Source organism: Camelus dromedarius, unplaced genomic scaffold, assembly GCF_036321535.1.
Source record: "Camelus dromedarius isolate mCamDro1 unplaced genomic scaffold, mCamDro1.pat HAP1_SCAFFOLD_16, whole genome shotgun sequence".
NCBI classification, from domain to species: Eukaryota; Metazoa; Chordata; class Mammalia; order Artiodactyla; family Camelidae; genus Camelus; species Camelus dromedarius.
In genome coordinates, this window is record NW_026989738.1 from 424,599 (window position 1) to 442,897 (window position 18,299).

The 18,299-nt window shown below is 49.9% G+C and overlaps 1 long non-coding RNA gene and 1 other non-coding gene across 3 annotated transcripts; both read left to right on the plus strand.

Annotated features, from left to right (window-relative positions):
* The first annotated feature begins 12,825 nt into the window (after positions 1 to 12,825).
* LOC116155996 (uncharacterized) lies at positions 12,826 to 17,967 on the plus strand. Of its 2 annotated transcripts, none has more exons than XR_010379671.1 (5): positions 12,826 to 13,011; positions 14,235 to 14,585; positions 15,566 to 15,723; positions 15,869 to 16,184; positions 16,319 to 17,967. It is a non-coding gene; the product is annotated as an uncharacterized LOC116155996 (long non-coding RNA). The 2 variants fall into 2 exon arrangements; XR_010379670.1 differs by having other exon boundaries at positions 16,116 to 16,184.
* LOC135320504 (U6 spliceosomal RNA) lies at positions 14,412 to 14,520 on the plus strand. The gene has a single exon (XR_010379672.1). It is a non-coding gene; the product is annotated as a U6 spliceosomal RNA (small nuclear RNA).
* Positions 17,968 to 18,299: the final 332 nt, after the last annotated feature.

Sequence of the window (18,299 nt, forward strand, 5' to 3'; positions counted from 1 at the left end):
CACGTGAAAACGGACATCCCATTGTCAGGTCAATTATGAGAGAGAGTAGGAGAGAGAGAGACAGAGAGAGAGAGAGAGAGAGAGAAAATTCTCACTGTCTTACCAGAAAAAAAAAAAAAAAAAGAGTTCAGTGAGATAAAGAGTGGATGTAGGTGAGGGCAATAGGTGGAGGAGATGAAAACCACGACGGCGACACATGTGCGGCATCCCACACGGTGGCAGTGCAGTGTGATCCTATGCATGCTCAGCCGTCTCCTAGCCACCTCCAAGTTGACATCCAGGGTCATCATTTTAGGTTTCGTGGCTGTACTTTCGTCTGTCTCGGGCAATACTCTCCCTTGATTTTCCATGGGGGAAGGGAGGTGGGGTGGCCGGGCGGGCCACACCACGACACACCGCGTCGCGCGTGACCTGGAAAACAGATACACACCCGCCCACCACCCACGGGCTCCGAAATCGGTCACTGGTCACGACGCACACTTCGTCGGTCCCTTACGGAGCGATGGCGGACCAAACAGGCAGCGGCCAACTTTGTCGTGCACACAATGACGGTTCGTCCCTCGTGGAAACAAACTGATGACGAGACAGCGTGGTCAGGGGGCGGGTGTCCTTTCAGGAAGACAGAGTCATTGAAAGTCCCGCACACGGGAACTGTGCCAAGGGAGATCTCCATCACCCTACCCAACCCTGATCCAAATTCTCGTTCGGGCAGCTAAGGGTCAAGGTCAAAGTTTCTTTCTTCCCGGGGCAGGGGTCCTTTTGGGCCACGATGGTTGTTCAACTGGAGAGATCACCCTTGGGCTGCATAGACACTTCGGGGTGGTCCATAGGGTTCCACGACAGTCCCGCCACCAGGCAGGTGGTTCCACCTGATGAAACTGGTCTGGTCTTTCGTTCCAGGAAGACAAAGGTCCGTGGCTGAAGCCAACGAGAAACCCAGGGTGTGAGTCCGGAGCGCCACCAGTCAGGAAGATGTCTAGGCGTCGGGCTCGAAGAGGCTCGGGTGGCCTGAAAAACGCATGCGGGTCAGGTCCACTTTCTGAGTGGCCTCCACAGCAACGGGCAGGAGGAGGGTCTCGAGAGGGGACACGGCAGTGACCTCTCTCCAGCGGATGTCCAGCTGCTCAGCCCGGCTCGGCGGGGCTTCAGGGAAAGGGCGGCTTTGGTTCTCGAGGATGCCAAGTCCAAAGCGGGAGAACCATGGGCAACGGGAGTCGGAAGAGCGTTGGCCAACCATCGGAGAAAACTCGAAGCACGCGTGACGTGGCCCAGCGTATCAGTGGAAGGCGGGGCGGGGCGGGGAGGGGGAGGGTGGCGGGAAGCACGCAAAGATGATGACACAGAACCGCATTCTCATCTCTATCACGCTGTACGAGAGTTTCCACTGAGACATGCTCCCCTTCCCCTGGTCTCTCCAAGGACGCGCATTTCTACCAAAAAATCACCCCCATTCAGACTTGTCGGCTGGCCAGATCAGCATACTTCCACGAAATTCGGCCTGAAGAGGGACAGACGTCCACGAAGCATAGCCATCGCCCCTAGAGGCTCTCGGACACCCGCTCTGCTGGAACGTTTCCTAAGGACGGCAGACGAAGACGGTCTCCACATGCTTTCCAGGAGACGTTCCTCAGAACGAGACCGTGACTGTTCCGAAGCCCGAATCGGTCACAGCAAATGTTCACGAGGAAGTCACGGTGAACCATCTGGGACACCAGTCTTTCCCAACCGGTCCACGTAGGGACACGATTTGGTCCTAGCCAGAAACAGACACTTTCTCCTCACAGCATCCTTTTATTTTAATTTAATTTAATTTAATTTATTTTATTTTATTTTATTTTATTTTATTCTGTTTCATTTTGTTTTGTTTTATTGTATTGTATTGTATTGTATTGTATTGTATTGTATTGTATTGTATGTTTACATATGTACGTATGTAAGTAAGTATGTATGTATTCCAGTCTGTCTGTCTGTCTGTAGGTCCATCCATCCTACGAAGGTATACCAGTCATGTCGGCCAACACACTGACAGATCTCGAGTCTTTTCTGTCAGAAAGATATTAAAGCACGTCCCCTTCGACTCATGGAGCCAGGAACGAACGCTTCCGTATCTCATCTTCTTTGGAAACGATCTAAACATTCCAGGGACGTCGCCAGATGCTTCAGTTGCAAGGGACCAAAAACTACGTGGAGGAGGCACCAATTTTTCAGAGATGGACCGCCTCCCCCCCACACACACACACACTACCCCCTCGGACTGCTTGGGGTGTGAACACTTCCTGAGACTTGAGACCGAGCCAACCATCGCTCCCAGACTCTTTTATTTTTTTTTTCCTGGCTGACACGTTTTATGACAGAGATAACCCACAGGAACTTAATGGATTCGGGGTAAACCTAGGGAGGCGAAAAGTTTCACCTCGAATGCTGCTCGTCACAATCAAGACATGGCTCTTTTCACGAGACCGATCCCTTGACATTTGCTTTTCTTGATGAAAGGATCTGTCCTAGATCATGTCAACCTGAAGGAAAACATTTGGGTTCCTTCCTGTTCGCATTCCCTGCCTGCATGTTCCCTTGAAAACCAGTTCCATAGAGCTCTTTCATGAATGAACTCTGGCAAGTGTATGTGGAGGAAGAAACATGCCAGGCCTACAAGCCGGGGACATACACAAGTGCCTACATGCATACATGCATACATGGGACCGGGCCCTTTCCAGATCCTTGGACGGCAGTACCATATAAATGAGGATGGCTTCCACAAGACTCTCAGGCAAGCCAAGCTCTTTTGCAAAAGCGATAGCTTGTGCACAAAGGAGAAGGTGGCATGAGGGGAGAGGGAGGGGGAGTGCCAGCTCCCTGAGCAGCAGGGGCCATGCTTTTCTACCTAAAGGAAGGGCTTTGTCTCAGGATCACTGATCACTTCCATAAATCATCCGATATCTTGGATCGGCCGCAGGCGGCTCCAGGGTGAAGAGCCATCGCCCCAGGCTCTGTGGGGAATAGAGAAGACTTCCGTGAGGGGAAAGAAACGCATGAGAATTTTCTGCAAGAAAGCTCAGGAACAGATAATGTAAACACGGAGAGTTGAGCTTCCTGTCTCGTGACAACTAGGTCTACTGGGTCATGTCACAGAGAGCAAGCGAATCCTTTATTCCCCTGAGCCTTTTTCTTTTTCTTTCTCTATCTTTCTTTGTTCTTTGTTCCCTTTAGAGTGTGTGTGTGTGTCTGTGTGTGTGTGTGTGTGTGTGTGTGTGTGTGTGTGTGTGTGTGTGTGTCTGTGTGTCTGTGTGTGTGTGTGTGTGTGTGTGTCTGTGTGTGTGTCTGTGTGTGTCTCTGAAACTCAGGTACTGCCCTGTCTCATACAGACGAGACCAGCAGATCGACATGACCAGAGATTTTGTAGCTTTCATTTAAAAACTATAGGTCACTCACGAGTCGGGTAGGACGGGTGCTGCGTCCAGCGCAGCTCGGGACCTTGTCTGAGGACGGGCGACGCAAGAATTAAGAAACAAAGAGACCAAGTAAAGAGCGAAAATGGGACCAGGGGACTCAAGGTCTCGTGGATCTAGAGTGCCAAAAGCCTGGTCGACATCCTGTTTATTGGGAGTATACGGCTCAGGGAAAAAAAAAAAAAGGAATGCGATCAAAGAGGTGGGGCTTTAGATATTTCATGCCAGAAGCACGAAGTTCTGCTTGCTGGCTAACTGATTCATTTCAGGCCTATCCCTTCCAGGAACAATCACCCTCCTCGGGGGATGCAAAATTTCTAAGTGTATCCTGTGATTGCCTCTGGGACATCTCGAGATAGCAAATATTTCCCCGGGGTTAAACCACATGCTTTCCTGCCAGAACCAAGTTCTGTTAATGGATGATCTGGCTTCCCATGACCGTCCATTGTTTTACCCTAAGGAAATATCTGCCATCTGTTGCGCCCTCACGGTCAATCTCAGGATTGCCCCTCACACAATTTCTTGAGCATCATACATGTTATAGGTCATCGACTGTGTAAAACATGAAAACAAAGCAGGCGTGTGCATTTTTAAGCAAGTAAGTGTGAATGTAAGATTTTACGCTCATGGAAATGCTGGTGCAGCTTGGTTTCTAGTTGCTGGTTCTCCAGCAGCTTGTTTCCCAGCAGACGCGTAGGACACTAGAGAACCCGCTCACTCAGAAAGAACCGATGGGACGGGTAAGGTTTTTCGGCTCGGAGGGTGAAAGCTTTTAAACTCTGTGTGGAAAAAAGACGTTTCAGGTGTATATTTCTCCTTAAGAAGGCTGCGAATTAGAGTTTCGACGAGGGAGACCACGCAGCAGTGTGTACGTTTAAAAAGGCCTCCGCGTGCCCCTCCCCACCCTTTTTTGTTTGTTTGTTTCTTCCATTCGGTTTCAGGTTCTACCTGATTCAGCCCCCTGGCCTCAGTCTCAGGCCACTGTGGGCTATGCAGACAGACGTTTCTGACGTTGTCGAGATGGACAAGATAAGGAGGGTTCCCCCCAGAGAACTGGGCCGCTGCTTCTATGAGATCAAAAAGCTGACCTACCCATCCAGTTCTATGTTTAGAAATTTGCTCCTTTCTGGGAAAGCGTAGAGCTCTGCGGTAGAGTGCGTGCTCAGCATGCACAAGGCCTTGGGCTCAGTCCCCAGTACCACCACTGAAAACGTATAATAAATCTAAATAATTAATTGAAACGTAGATAAAGACACCTAATGACCCGTTCCCCCCTCCAAAAAGATAAAAACTTCTTGTTAAAAAAATTTTTTTTTATTTTATTTTTTTATTTTTTTTAGTTAAAAAGGCAGGAGGAGGACGAGGACGAGGACGAGGACGAGGAGGACGAGGATGAGGAGGAGAAATTAGCTTCTTTCCAACAAGGAGATTTCCAGGTCAAATGGAGAGCCAAATATTTCTATGCTCTAAAACTTCAGCTTTCCACGTATCCTGGCGTCAAAACGTCGGCACGGGTAAAGATTGTTCATCATTCTGTGACTATGCACTTGCTGCATTTTGGAGTGTTCATCTGTCCTTTCTCTTAGGAATAGATGATCATCAGAAATAGCAGTTCTGTTGATTAAACCCCCTTTTAACATATCGTTGTTTCCTGGTCACTAAAGTTACCTAATAATCACTTCACAGTCTATGGAAGTCAAATCATTGTGCTGTACACCTGAAACTGATAGAGGGCTGTATGTCAAACCTATGTCAATAAAACTGAAAAAAGAAAAGAAGAAGAAGAAGAAAAGAAAAGTCTGCTTGCTCGGGGCATCCGGTAAAGGCCCTCTTTCTGAGCGCACAAGGCAACCTCGGGCCGATTCACCCTGTCCCTGAAGAAGGGCAAAAATCCTCCACTCTATCTCCCGTTAGGTCCCGGACACTAGCCAGAGTTCCTCCTCCCTCAACCCCCACCCCGTTCCTGCGTCACACTGTGTGGGCTCAGGCACACAACCTATCGCTTTCCTTTAGCGTGTGGAATGAATATCGCCCGAAGGGAATTTCCTTTGTTGTCGTTTAAATAAACTGACGTGTTAATAAGTGCTCTGGAGGGACACATTCCCTTTGACCTGATCAGCCATAGTGACATCCCATGACCCAGGAGTGTACAATATCATGGATTGGAAAGGATCTTAGAATTCAGAAATCATGGTGACGTGGGTCTGATGACCTAGCTGGCTCCATACAAACCAAGAGATGAAGGTGCCCAACGTTTTCACTCGATGCTGCCTAAGTTCTTGACAGTCACTTTAAAAAAGGAAAAGGAAAATTTGCATGGCACGCTTAGTTTTGAGAATGCTATCTGACTGCATGGTGGAACGCAAGGAAAAGCCGTGACGCTCGCCCACGGTATCGAGAGAAACGCAGAACCGTGTTTCTGGTAGCTTTCTTCACCGCTGCGCAAAGGCGGGAGCGACCGCTACCTCACGCAGAGGAGGAGAGGACGGGTTTCTCGGCCCCGTCACGCAATGCCAGGCAGAAGAAGCCTTCTCCGATGAGACAGAAGCGTGTCAAAGCGCATCCCTGCGTCGAAGGCTTCGGTTTCCCGGGGAAGGGGGTCGAGCCGAGGGACCCAGGCCCCCACGTCAGTCAGTCTTTCACTGGATTCACTGGCCTCGCTGTTACTCCTCAGCGATGGCCCCTCAGATTGCTCTCGTGTGTCTTTACCTTCTGGCTTTAGGAAGGACTTTAAACTTCGGCTGAGGGGCGGGACACCCAGAAGGGTTCTTTCAGTTCACCCCATCTTAGGTATTGCCATATCCAACACGTTGGTTTTCATCCCATCGTGGACCTACCTACCGGAGAGTTTCGCTGCTTAAAAGTCCCCTGTGCTCCACCTATTCATCAACAACCCCCCGCCACAACACACACACCCACACACCCACACACACACACCCACACACCCACACACACACACACCCACACAGACAACCTTCACCACCACCACCCCCGACCCCACTCATCTTTTCACCCTCGCTGGGGCTTTTGCCCTTTTGAGAATGAATGTCATCCAGAGCCGGTACCCTACAGGATGCCACCTTTTCAGATTGGCTTCTTTCAGGGAGTCAGGGGCACGCAGAAACGGCCCCGCCTGTCTCCCACAGGTCTCTCGGCTCCACGGGTCCCTGCTTTCCTTTTTAGAGCCAAATCACATGCTGTGGCACGGACCTAGCCCGGGCGACGTGTCCCTTCACCTCTTGAAGGACGCGTCTGTCCCGGTCGCCTCCACGGTTCCGGCAGTGATGAAGCAAGCCCCTCCACACCCCCACCCCCACCCCGCCCACCGTCCAGGTCCGTCCGCGTTCAGGTTTCCGCGTGGACGGAGCCCCGAGGGCTAGGCCTCAGGGTGAGAGTGGTATGGCGGGTGGCAGGTGGCGCACTGAAGGGTCCCAAATCCGGAGGATGCCGGCAAGGAAGGTCGCCAGGTCAAAACCTTCCTTCCCTCCCTCCGTCTCCTTAGGGTGGATGGCTGGGCCCGTGAATTCAGAGAGGACACGAGACACATGCTGTGAGCCGAGATTTCCAAGCCAGGAGACCTGGTGGAGGGTAAAGAAACGAGTTGATTGGGGGGGGCGGGGGCGATGGGGGGGGCTCTTAGGACTGCAGCCCAGGAGACACAGATGCAAGAAAGAAGCACTGGAAGTGTGTGTCATCAGACTACCCCACGGGGCAAGTGGAGAAGGGGAAACGAAAGAAAACACACCACAAGAGCAAGGCGGGAACTTTGAAACGACCAGGCTGCGGCTAGCAGCTGCTGGCAGATTTGTTTTTGAAACCGGTTGGTGGTGCCCTTGAGCTTGATACAGTTCTGACCACTCATGCCCCCCCTCCCCCCATTGATGCCGGTGTCGGGACCCAGGGGAGGCCACCCCAAACATGTATGTGCCTCCGTGGCACACGGATGGGTTAGAAATGAGAGTGACCGAAGAAGCCGAGGGGCCAGCAGACGCAAGAGGGACCCTCAGACTCTTCTTTCTGTCTCCCTGAAAGCGGGAAATCGATCACTTCCGTGGAGGGTGCCCTCCCTGCATCTGGACTTAGGAAAACACCCTGATCACCCACTGAGAGCCTTCAGGCCCCGGAAGCCTAGAGAAACCAACCAACCTCGTGACTTCTTTCAGGGGCTTCCCCCCCTCCCCAAAACCCAAACTCCGTCTCGATTCTTCACGGACGGGTCACCCAAAACCAAAGGCTCTCAGCCCGGCCCATTTCGCACAAAGGGCTGATTTCTTGTCCTAAAACGGAGAAAAGCTGCCTGCTTCGGGGACACATGAGTGCTTGGATGAAAGACAGTAGGTTCCCTGTCACTCCTGCTCAACGATCCGTCTGGGGTCCATTTTTGGATCAGTCCAGCCCAGAGAACTCAAGATGTGTAGAGGGAGGGGACAACGTCCCCCTCCCTGAAACAGGACTATGTCTGCAACAAAGTTCCTCCCACTGGCCGTCCAGCTCCATTTTGGATGACTGAATCCTGGTTCACCTCATTTGGGTGTTTTGTTTTTGTTTCTGTTTTTGTTTTTGTTTCTGTTTTTGTTTTTGTTTTTGTTTTTGATTAATAGACTTTATTTCCTAGAGCAGTTTCAGGCTCACAGCAGAATTGAGCAGAAAATACAGAGAGTTCTCACATAGCCCTCCCCACCCACGCATATATCCTCCACTCCCCTCAACATCTCTCATCAGTGTGGCCTATTTGGTAAAACTGATGATCCGACATGGACACGTTATTATCCATCAAAGTCCATAGTTTACAGGACGGTTCACTCTTGAGGTTGTACGTTCTATGGGTTTTGACAAATGTACAATGACATGCAGCCACCACTATGGTATCCTACAGAATAATTTCATCGCCTTAAAAATCCCTCACGCTGCATCTGTTCATTCCTCCTTCCCTCCCTCTCCCCAAACCCCTGGATACCATGATCTTTTGATTGTTTCTAGAGCTTTGCCTTTTCCAGGATGTCATTTGGTTGGAATTGTACAGTTGGTAACAATTTTCAGACCGGTTTCTTTGATTTAGTAAGATGTCTTTTAAGTTTCTTCCATGTCTTTCACGGCTTGATAGCTAATTTCCTTGTCTTTCGTTCTTTTTTATTTATTTATTTTTTTAAAATGTTTTTACTGCACATATATTTTTAATTTACATATATGTACTGTTCATTGTTTCCAGGAAGGTTTAGAGCTTTAGCTTTTTAAACTTACATACTTATCAAAGGAATAAAGCCAACCACAAAAGAAGAATGAATTCAAAAAGATACACACACCCTGCTATTAACAGCAACATCATTTATGATTGCCAAGATACGGAAGCATCCTAAGTGCACATCAACATTTGAATAGATAAAGAAGAGGGGACACACACACACACACACACACACACACACACACACACACACACACACATACACACACGTAATGGAATACAATTCACCCATGAGAAAGAAGGATATTTTGCCATTTGTGGCCCTTCCTTTCCTTTATTTTTTTCCCCCTCCACTTTAAAAACCAGAATTTTATAACTGGGATAAACACTTCCATTGAGTCAAAAACAGTAAAATGCCTAGAAATAAACTTAATCGAGGAGGTTATCTATACTCCAGAATCTGAAATGACACAAAGAAATGGAAAGATGCCTTGTGCTCTTGCATTGGAAGAATCAATACTATCAACATGGCCACACTATCCAAAGCAATCCGCAGGTTCCATGCAACCCCTGTCAAAATACTCACGACATTCCTCACAGAACTAGAACAAACAATTTCAAAATTTTTAAGGAACAACGGAAGACCCTAAACAGGCAAAGCAATCTTTCGAAGGTCTCCTCTCCCTCCCTCCCTCCCTCCCTCCCTCCCTCCCTCTCTCTCTCTCTCTCTCTTTCTCTCTCTCTCTCTCTCTCTCTCTCTCTCTCTCTCCCCCCCTCTCTCCCCCTCTCTCTCTCCCTCTCTCCCCCCCCTCCCTTTCTCTGTCATCTTTTTGTTCTCTTTTCTTAGGATTTGATGACTTGAGACCATCCTTTATCATTCCTTGTAAAGCCGGCTTGATGGTGCTGAAATCTTGTAGCTTTTGTTTATCTGTGAAGCTTTTGATTTCTCCCTCAAATCTGAACGAGAGCCTTGCTGAATAGAGTATTCTTACCTGTCAGTTTTCCCCTTTCATCACTTTAAGTATGTTGTGCCACCCACTTCTGGCCTGTAGAGTTTCTGCTGAAAAATCAGCTGATAACCTTACGGGAGTTCCCTTGTATGTTATTTGCTGCTTTTCTCTCGTTCATTTTAATATTTTCTCCTTATCCTTAGTTTTGGTCAATTTGATGACGATGTGCCTCGGTGTGTTCCCGTATGGTACTCTCTGCACTTCCACCTCATTTGGTTATTTAAAGGATCTTCAGTCTGTTCAATTCATAGGAGAGAACTTCCACGTGTATTTCTTCTCAGTTTTATGAAACAAAGAAGGACCCAGGAAACTGGCAAAACATAAATGCTTTTCTATTGGGTTGAGCAAAGACAGGCCCTGGCCGGGGACGGGGGGGGCGGTGCTGGAGGGTCGGGGGGGCGGTGTAGAGAAGGATATAGATCATTGTTAGAGTGCCTGCTTAGCATGCATGATGCCCTGGGTTCAATCCCCAGAACCACCATTAAAATAAATAAATAACCTAATCAAACCCATCCCCCTCCTCCCCCCCCAAAAAAAAAGAAGGAGAAAAGAGTGAGAGACAGAGACAGAGACAGACCATCGGGAAAAGTAGCTGCACTAATACTTCCAAGAAACAGGACAACATAAAGATAATGGAAGAAATGCTGGATAGTGAACAGCCACGGGTGGTTGGCACAGACCCATAGCTTCTGGACTCGCAAAAAAAAAAAAAAAAAAAAAAAAAAAAAAAAAGAATATGAGAATCATATGGATCAGGAGATTGGGTCTGAATTTTGTGCCGTTTGACTTGTGCCAGTTACAAAGGTCATGCACAAGGAAGATGACTGGCTACTTTATTGTCTGAAATGAGACACTTGAAAGTGAAAGGAGGTGCTATACAATCGTGCCTGGACTGGGATTTTTCTAAGGGAGCCCAAATCCTTTACAATATATATCATGTTTTCAAAAATGAATATCATTCCTGGACAACATTTAAGCAATTTTTTTCTGTGTTATCAGTAAACATTTTTAAAAAATCAGTAAGAAAGGAAGAGGGAGAGAGAAAGAGAGAGAACAGGAGTAACTATACGCGCGCGTGCGTGCATGCATGTGTGTGTGTGTGTGTGTGCGCGCACGTGTGTTGAGGTGGGGGCCTAAAAGAGGGTGAGGATTCTTTTCATCGAGGTCTGTTTGTACAGAATTCTCTCCTTCTCCGCTTTACACTGTGAAGGAAAAGCCCAGCTGGGCTAACAAGCTAAGTCGCAAATCTAAGTGTAACAAGTGTCGGATTACTGATCTGAGTTCTGCTGGGCTAACTCGTAAATCTAAATTAATAAGTGCCGGTTTGCTGATTCCCTGTTCATATTTTGCTAGCCAGCTGGATTTTCAAAGAGACATATCTGGCCTTGAAATGTTGGTTTGCTGCCTCACTGCCTCTACTTTCGTGATAATGATGTTGCTAAAGCTATTGTGTGCCTATTGGCCGAATACCCCAAGCTGGTACTTAACCCTATAAAACCTCATGTGCACGTCTTGGAGGTGCTCAAGGCTTAGGAGCAGAAGCCCCTCTGAGCCCGCCGGCGTAATAAATCTGAGTACTCCAACCCTCCGAGTGGTGCTTGTTTCTTGGCCGGCCTGTCATTTCCATAACAGCACCGTTGACAATAAGAACGTCACTCTCGTTCCGGCATAAAGAAGACATCTGGGGAGGGTGGGGTGGGGGGTGGGGTGTAGATCTATGTTATGTCCTGATTCCAGGAAGGAAAGGGGCAAGGGTCAGCGTGCCCTTCTTTCTGGGGTATCTGTCTGTTCGCTTTTGGTGTTCGGCTGGTTTGGTTATTTCAGCTTTCTGTTTGGTTCCTTTCACAGATCCAGTGGCTCAAAACAGCATTCTGATTTTCTTTTCTCCTGGGGTTTGGTTTTTGATAGGTAGAGGGACAGGGCCCACGCAGGGGTGGGGGTGGGGGTCACTGTGCCGGAGAAAGGGAGGCGGCTGTGGTGAAATCATCGAGCAGAGGGGATTTCTACGAGAGGGACTCTCCGAAGTGAATGGGGTCCAAGGAGATCAGCAGGGTTTCTGTGTGCTCATTTGGTTTTGTTCGTGCGTGTGTTTGTTTTTTCTGGACGAGGCCAAAGAACTCTTCAGGTGGAGGTGTGTGTCCAAAGGGTCTGACAGGATGGGAGGATGCGGGGCGAGTCAGTCCATGTGCCCAGAAAGAGAGAGAATCTGTCATAGCTGAGACTCAGGCCTTTTTCAGACCTAGGCCCAGAGAGCAGTTCGGCTCCGAGCATTCACGGAGAAGTTCGCCGCCACCTCAGTCCTGTCCCCCACCCCCGCCCTCCCCCACGCCTCAGCCCCCAGTGAAGGAGGAATCATGAAGTGGCCGCACTTAGGCTAAGCCAATTTTTGGCTTTATGCTTACTGCTTGCTTTTAGAACGATCAGCAAACTCGACTGACCAGACACCGCTCCCAGCTCCAGGCCCACTGTTAAAAACAGCTAAAGTTGTCGATTCTAACTGTTTGATTTGACCTTCCTCTGATCGTTCAACTTGACAATCATGTTTGGCGTCTGAGTCTTTCCCCAGGAAGGGAGTCACGGGAGGATAAGCTCAGGAGAACGACCAGCCCCCTCCCACCCCCCACCCCCCACCCCGAGTTCCTCCGTGGCGCTGGTGCCGCCGGGTGAGTCTGACCAGATAAAGAAGGTCACGGGCTGATGACCTACTAGACCACCAGGAGGTCCCATGTTATCAGACACTCATCCAGATTTAGGAGGAAGTTTCATCAGAGACCCTTGTTGATCATGAGCACCTTTTGTGCTCCCGCCTGTTGTGATTCCCTTTCATGCTCCAACCTGTTCGTCCACAGAAGCATGAAACCCCAACCCCAAGACGGGTTCACAGTTTGGAGGGCACTAGCCTGCTGTGAGTCCCCTTTGCCCAGCAAAGCAATCAAGCTGCCTCTTTTCTTCTAAACTCTAAGACCCTGTCTCTGGGTTATTTGGCTCGTCAGGGACGGGGTCGGGGAGGGCGATCTTTCGGCAACACCCGCAGAAGTTTCCCTGAGTGGCAGGAACCAGCGTGGCCCTCAGGCCTCAGCCCCGCAGGCAGGCAGGCAGGCAGGCAGGCAGGCAGGCAGGCAGGCAGGCAGGCAGAGTTGGAGCGACCGTTGGTCCCGCCCCCGCCCGCGCACCACCCCCCCCCGCCCCCGCCGCTGCTTCCGCCGCCGCCGCCGCCGCCACCGCCGCCGCCGCCGCCTCACAGGCCTTCTCCACCGATCGGTCCCAAATCGACTGACTGTCTCCTGGAAGCGGGGGCGGGGACGTCAGGAGGATCCATTCGGCAGGGCCTCGTTCAATCGCTTCATTCAAATGCAGAAAGCTCTGTGCTCAGGTCAGAGCCTTTGACTTGGCCTCCGGCTCCTCTCTGTTGAACGGCTTTTGTTCTTTGGTTTCAATTTCCCCACCCTTAGGCCACCCCGTCCCAACTGCACGGAGGGAGGCGGGAGGGAGGGGGAGAATCTCGCCTGGTCTCAGGCCAAAGGAGTCCCCTCCTTTTCCTAATCTGGGTAAACCCCACTACACCGTTTGAGAATCATGGAAGGGCATGGAAGCAGACCTCTGACTTGATAGATTCCTCTGGGATGGGAGACTTTAAAAAAACAAAATTCTTTTTCCCCTGCTTCCAGGGAGGCAGAAAGGAGGGCCAGAGTGTTCCTCTTGCCTCGGGCAGTTCTTTGTTTGTTTCTTTCTTTCTTTTGTTAAATCATTTTTTTTTTCCTTTTTTTCTTCCAGTTTTATTGAGACAGAGTTGACATACAGCAGTGTATACTTTGGGGGGGGGGCGGGGAGAGGAATTCGATTTTATGTATTTATTTTTGACCGGAGGTACTGGGGATTAAACCCAGGACCTTGTGCTTGCTTGCTAAGCACACACTCTACCACTGACCTATACCCTCCCCCTTGGCCAGTTGTGAAGTCCCTTTCATTCAGCATAGTCCATCGGGCACATTTTGGGGCAGCCTACTCTGGACCCCAACATTTCCCTATTCTGTAACTTCCCTGGAAGTTTTACACATTAAAAGCTGGGCTGTTGACTGTGCATGTGCGTCCATGCGTGCGTGCGTGCGTGCGTGCGTCTGAGCGTGCATGCGTGCGTGTGGTGTGGGGGCAGGAGGGAGGGAATAGTTTCCTAGAGGGCCTGCGTTTCATGGACCCAGTTTCTTAGTTCTGAGAACAGGTCTGTTCAAGGAAACAGTTGTAGTATCTCGTCTCAGGAGGCGGTGGTGTCGATGGGCTTCTGAAGCTAGGCCTAGGGAGCCAGCAGTCAGGTATCGCCTAAGAGGCACTTGTGTGGAAAACCAAAGTACAGCACAAAGGTTAATCATTGGAGCAGATGAGAAACCAGATTCAGGGCCGGGAGTAGGGGGTCAGTCTAGTAGGAGATTTCCACACATCGGGGTCATCGAAATGGCTCGAGCAGTTTGAAATGCCTCTGATGATGTCCTGGGGTGTTCGGCTCAACTCTCTGAGCGGCTCCTCCAAAAACAGGCCCTAGGATGGTTTCCACAGGAGCTGTTGTGGCCATTTCTCTGACGTTTACCTCCCGTTGTCCAGCTTCAGTCTGCAGGGCTTCAGGAGACGGAGCATTTTAGTACTCAATGATGCCAAGACAAAAGGGTGAGAGAAAATGGGAAACGTTCGTGGAGATGGTCCTAGGCAGATAGTGGAGGCAACTAGAAGACCTTCAGTCTCCGGGCCGGCTTTCAGGTTGAGACAAAAACCCTAAGGCAAGCGCTTGCTGCCACAGCACATCGACTAACACGGGAACCATCCAGAGAAGATCAGCACGGCCCCTGAACGTGGACGACACACGCACATACGTGAAGAGTTCCGTAGCTTTAGTGATGTCAGTCACCCAGAGGAAGACAGATATCCTATGCCATCACTTCTAGGTGGGATCTGAAAGTAAGTCAAGACACCCATCCATACATAAATAACTCCATTTTAAAAAGACTCCAAGGAACCTATTTACAAACCAGAAACAGACTGGACTCGCAGACATGGAAAAGAAACCGATGGTTAACACAGGGGACAGGGTAGGGTGGAGGAATGGGGGAGGGCAGAGGGATAAATCAGGAGTTTGGGATTAGCAGATATAAACCACCCTATACAAACTAGGTACACAAGTAGGTCCTACTGTCTAGCACAGGGAACTATGTTCAATAGCTTGTAATAACCTATCCTGAAAAAGTATACGTGTGTGTGTGTGTGTGTGTGTGTGTGAATAAGTGAATCACTATGCCGTACGTCATAAATGAACACAACATTGTAAGTCAACTATACTTCCATTGACAGAGAGTTCCTACAATAAACAGGCAGGCAGGCAGGCAGGCAGGCAGGCAGGCAGGCAGGCAGACAGACAGACACAGACACAGACACAGACACACAGACACACAGACACAGACACACAGACACACACACACACACACACACACACACACACACACACACACACACACACACACACACACACCACAGACACAGGGGAACCCTAAGGAAAACGAGTAGCACTAGTATCTCTTATCCATGCATGTCTATCCCAGTTTAATGGAAACCTAAGTTTTTGCCTCCAAGTCAATGATGCTAATAACTCTGCTGCCAAGAATAGAAAAATCCTCACGGAGGATTTCTGAATCCCAGAAGGGTCAGGGAGGGAGAAAAAGAGAAAGGGTTCCATTCTGCTGACAGAGGTATGATATTTACCATGTGGGTGTCCGCCTCTAAAAGGGAAGGAAGGGGAAAAAACAAAAGTTTATTTTCCCTTGTATCTGAAAAGAAAAAAATTTAAAACTCAATCCTCTTGGAGACAAGAAGTCGTACACACCTCATGTCACTGATTCTCCTCCTCCACCTCCTCCTCCTCCTTCCTCTACTTCTTCTTCTAGTCTATATCTCCCATGGATTCTGACGACCTTGCCTGATGATGGCGGGTGATGGGGGCAGAGATCGATCCTTCTGAGAAGTAAGTTGGCAAGCGCTTTAGTGAAGCCTCGTAGGATTTACCCAGCGAAGCGAGTGCCTTCGTCCCTGGAGGCTGCGGAAAGTATGTCCCCAAGTCACATACGCATGTGTTTGTCTTTTGTTGTCGTCGTTGTTGTTGTTGTTGTTGGTGGTGGTGGTGGTGGTGGTGGTGTGTGTGTGTGTGTTTGTTTGTTTGTTTGTTTGTTTGTTTGTTTGTTTGTTTGTAGCAGTGTCCTGGCCATGCTGATGGCATCAGGCTTGCAGCGGGGGAAGGAAGGCTTCAACCCCTTTGGAAGTCATACCTACCATCCCAAGAACGTCTGGATGACCCCTACTATGTGGCAGTTGAATGGGGGCCAGTTACTGGGGTTCAGCGGGTCCAGAGAGAGGAGGTCTGAGGCCTCTGGGGACAAAACGTTTGTACGTATGTATGTATGTGTGTATGGCCAGTTGACTGTTTTTGCGGTCCTATAGGAATCTTCCTGCCCCTGTCTATTGAACAATGGGAGTCATCTTCCAAGTGCCCTGACACCAGACACCACGGTGGGTGAAGGAATGCGGGTGGGGTGGGGGTGGGTGGGGGAGGTCATCCAGGGAGCTGGGAGAAACCGAGCACGTCCGTGGGTCGGTGGGTCGGCCTGTCGGATGGTCGCCATGCTGGGTTTCCCCTAACCCAGGCCATTTGCCGAATGGACAGAACAGACTGGGGCCACGTGTGCCACCCACCCTCTTTCCGGAGGCTGTGGTCCACTGTGTTTGCATGAAAGTCAGTGAAGGAGGCATCTCCTTGGGACTCGGTTCCGTCCCTTTCACGAGAGCCTCCACTTTGGATGACAGCCAGCCAGCCAGCCAGCCCTCGATGCCAGGGCAGTAGACGACTGCCAGGAATATCCCATCCTTTCTGGAACCCTGAGTGTACCCACCTGTACAGACACAAGGCTGAAGAATACATGACGTTCCTTCCTAGTTGACAGCACTCCCCATGTCACTGAAACAGTGTCCAGTACGCTGACGTCATCTCCTCCCTCTCCCACACCCCCGCACGCGCACAAACACGCGCGCGCGCGCGCGCGCACACACACACACACACACACACACACACACACACACACACACACACTCTGTCTGTCTGTCTGTCTGTCTGTCTGTCTGTCTGTCTTCTAAGGATGGAGAAGAGTTTGCTGAGCTATTTCGGGTGCCCTCTCATCCTAGTTCCTATCTCCAAGTTGGTTCAAAGTCCAAAAGGCGGTCAAGCACTTAATCAGATAGGTCCCTCGTAAAGAATGCCTCCCACATCACGACGACAGGCTTCTTAGGCCAGCCGAGAAGCTCCTTCAGTTCTGCGCCCATCTTGGCTCTAAGTTGATATCAGTCTGTTACGGAAATGACAGGCCAGCCAAGAAACAAGCACCACTCGGAGGGTTGGAGTACTCAGATTTATTACGCCGGCGGGCTCAGAGGGGCTTCTGCTCCGAAGCTCTGAGCACCTCCAAGACGTGCACATGAGGTTTCATAGGGTTAATTACAAATATGGGTCTATTCGCCAATAAGGCTCAAACAACAAAAAGCAAAGGATCAGTACACTGGAGCTTATCAATTTGGAACAGATCACGTTACTGACACTTGTTGAGCTTGGATTTACGAGTTAGCTTGTTAGCCCAGTAAACTGACACTAAACTTCAGATTTACGAGTTAGCCCAGCAGAACTTAGATCAGTAAACGGACACTTATCACACTTAGATTTGTGACTTTAGCTTGTTAGCCCAGCTGGGCTTTTCCTTTACAAGTCCTCCAGGATCCAAGAAAGCCACGTTGGAAAACAAGTGGTGATTCTGATGGGACAGGAGATCAGTCATTTGGGGGCGAAGGGTGGGGTAGGGAGACATACCAGCCAGTCTGTCTGTTTTCACCCAGTGTGGGAGCCGTCCCAAAGAGATAACTCGAGAAGAGAGAAACAGGGAGTTGACAAAGAACACGTGCAGTGGCGTGCCCTCCCCCCCACCCCAGGAGAAGGCCAAGCCAGAAGTCCCTCCGGATGGCGGGCTCCGGACTCCGGCTTCCAGGGAAGCGATTTTTTTTTTCCTCCCCATTTCAGGCCCGGAAGAAGAGGGAGAGGCAGAGTGTCCTTCTCGGGCATCCGCTGTTTCTGAAGCACGCTTGTTGCCAAAAGTTCGGCCCCCGTCCCCGACGAGCCCAAGAATCCAGAGACAAGGTCTTGGAGCTTAGAAGCAAAGAGGCCATTTTATCGCTCTGCCGGGCAAAGGGGATTCACAGCAGGCTAGCGTCTTCAAAACTGTGTACCCACCTTGGGGATGGAGTGGGTGGGGTGGTTCTAGAGCCATAGCTCAAACAATCGGGCATCGATCACCATCCACAGAATCGTTTTCTCATCAGAAGACTCAGAATGGTGTCACGATGCCTCCAGGTGACCCATTCTATAGAGGCTGGTGGTTAGATCTCGTTATCTCATAAGCACTCAAGGTGTGGCCTTCTTGGTCACTCAGGCTATTTTGTCAGGTCACTAGTCCCGTGACCGACCTTCTCCTCGGAGAAAGACTCAGAGACCCAGCATGATGATGACTTTCAATGAGTGAAATACAGTAGAAACAGTAAGATCGATAGCTTCCAGTTTCAACAACAGGCCTGGAACCGTGAGCA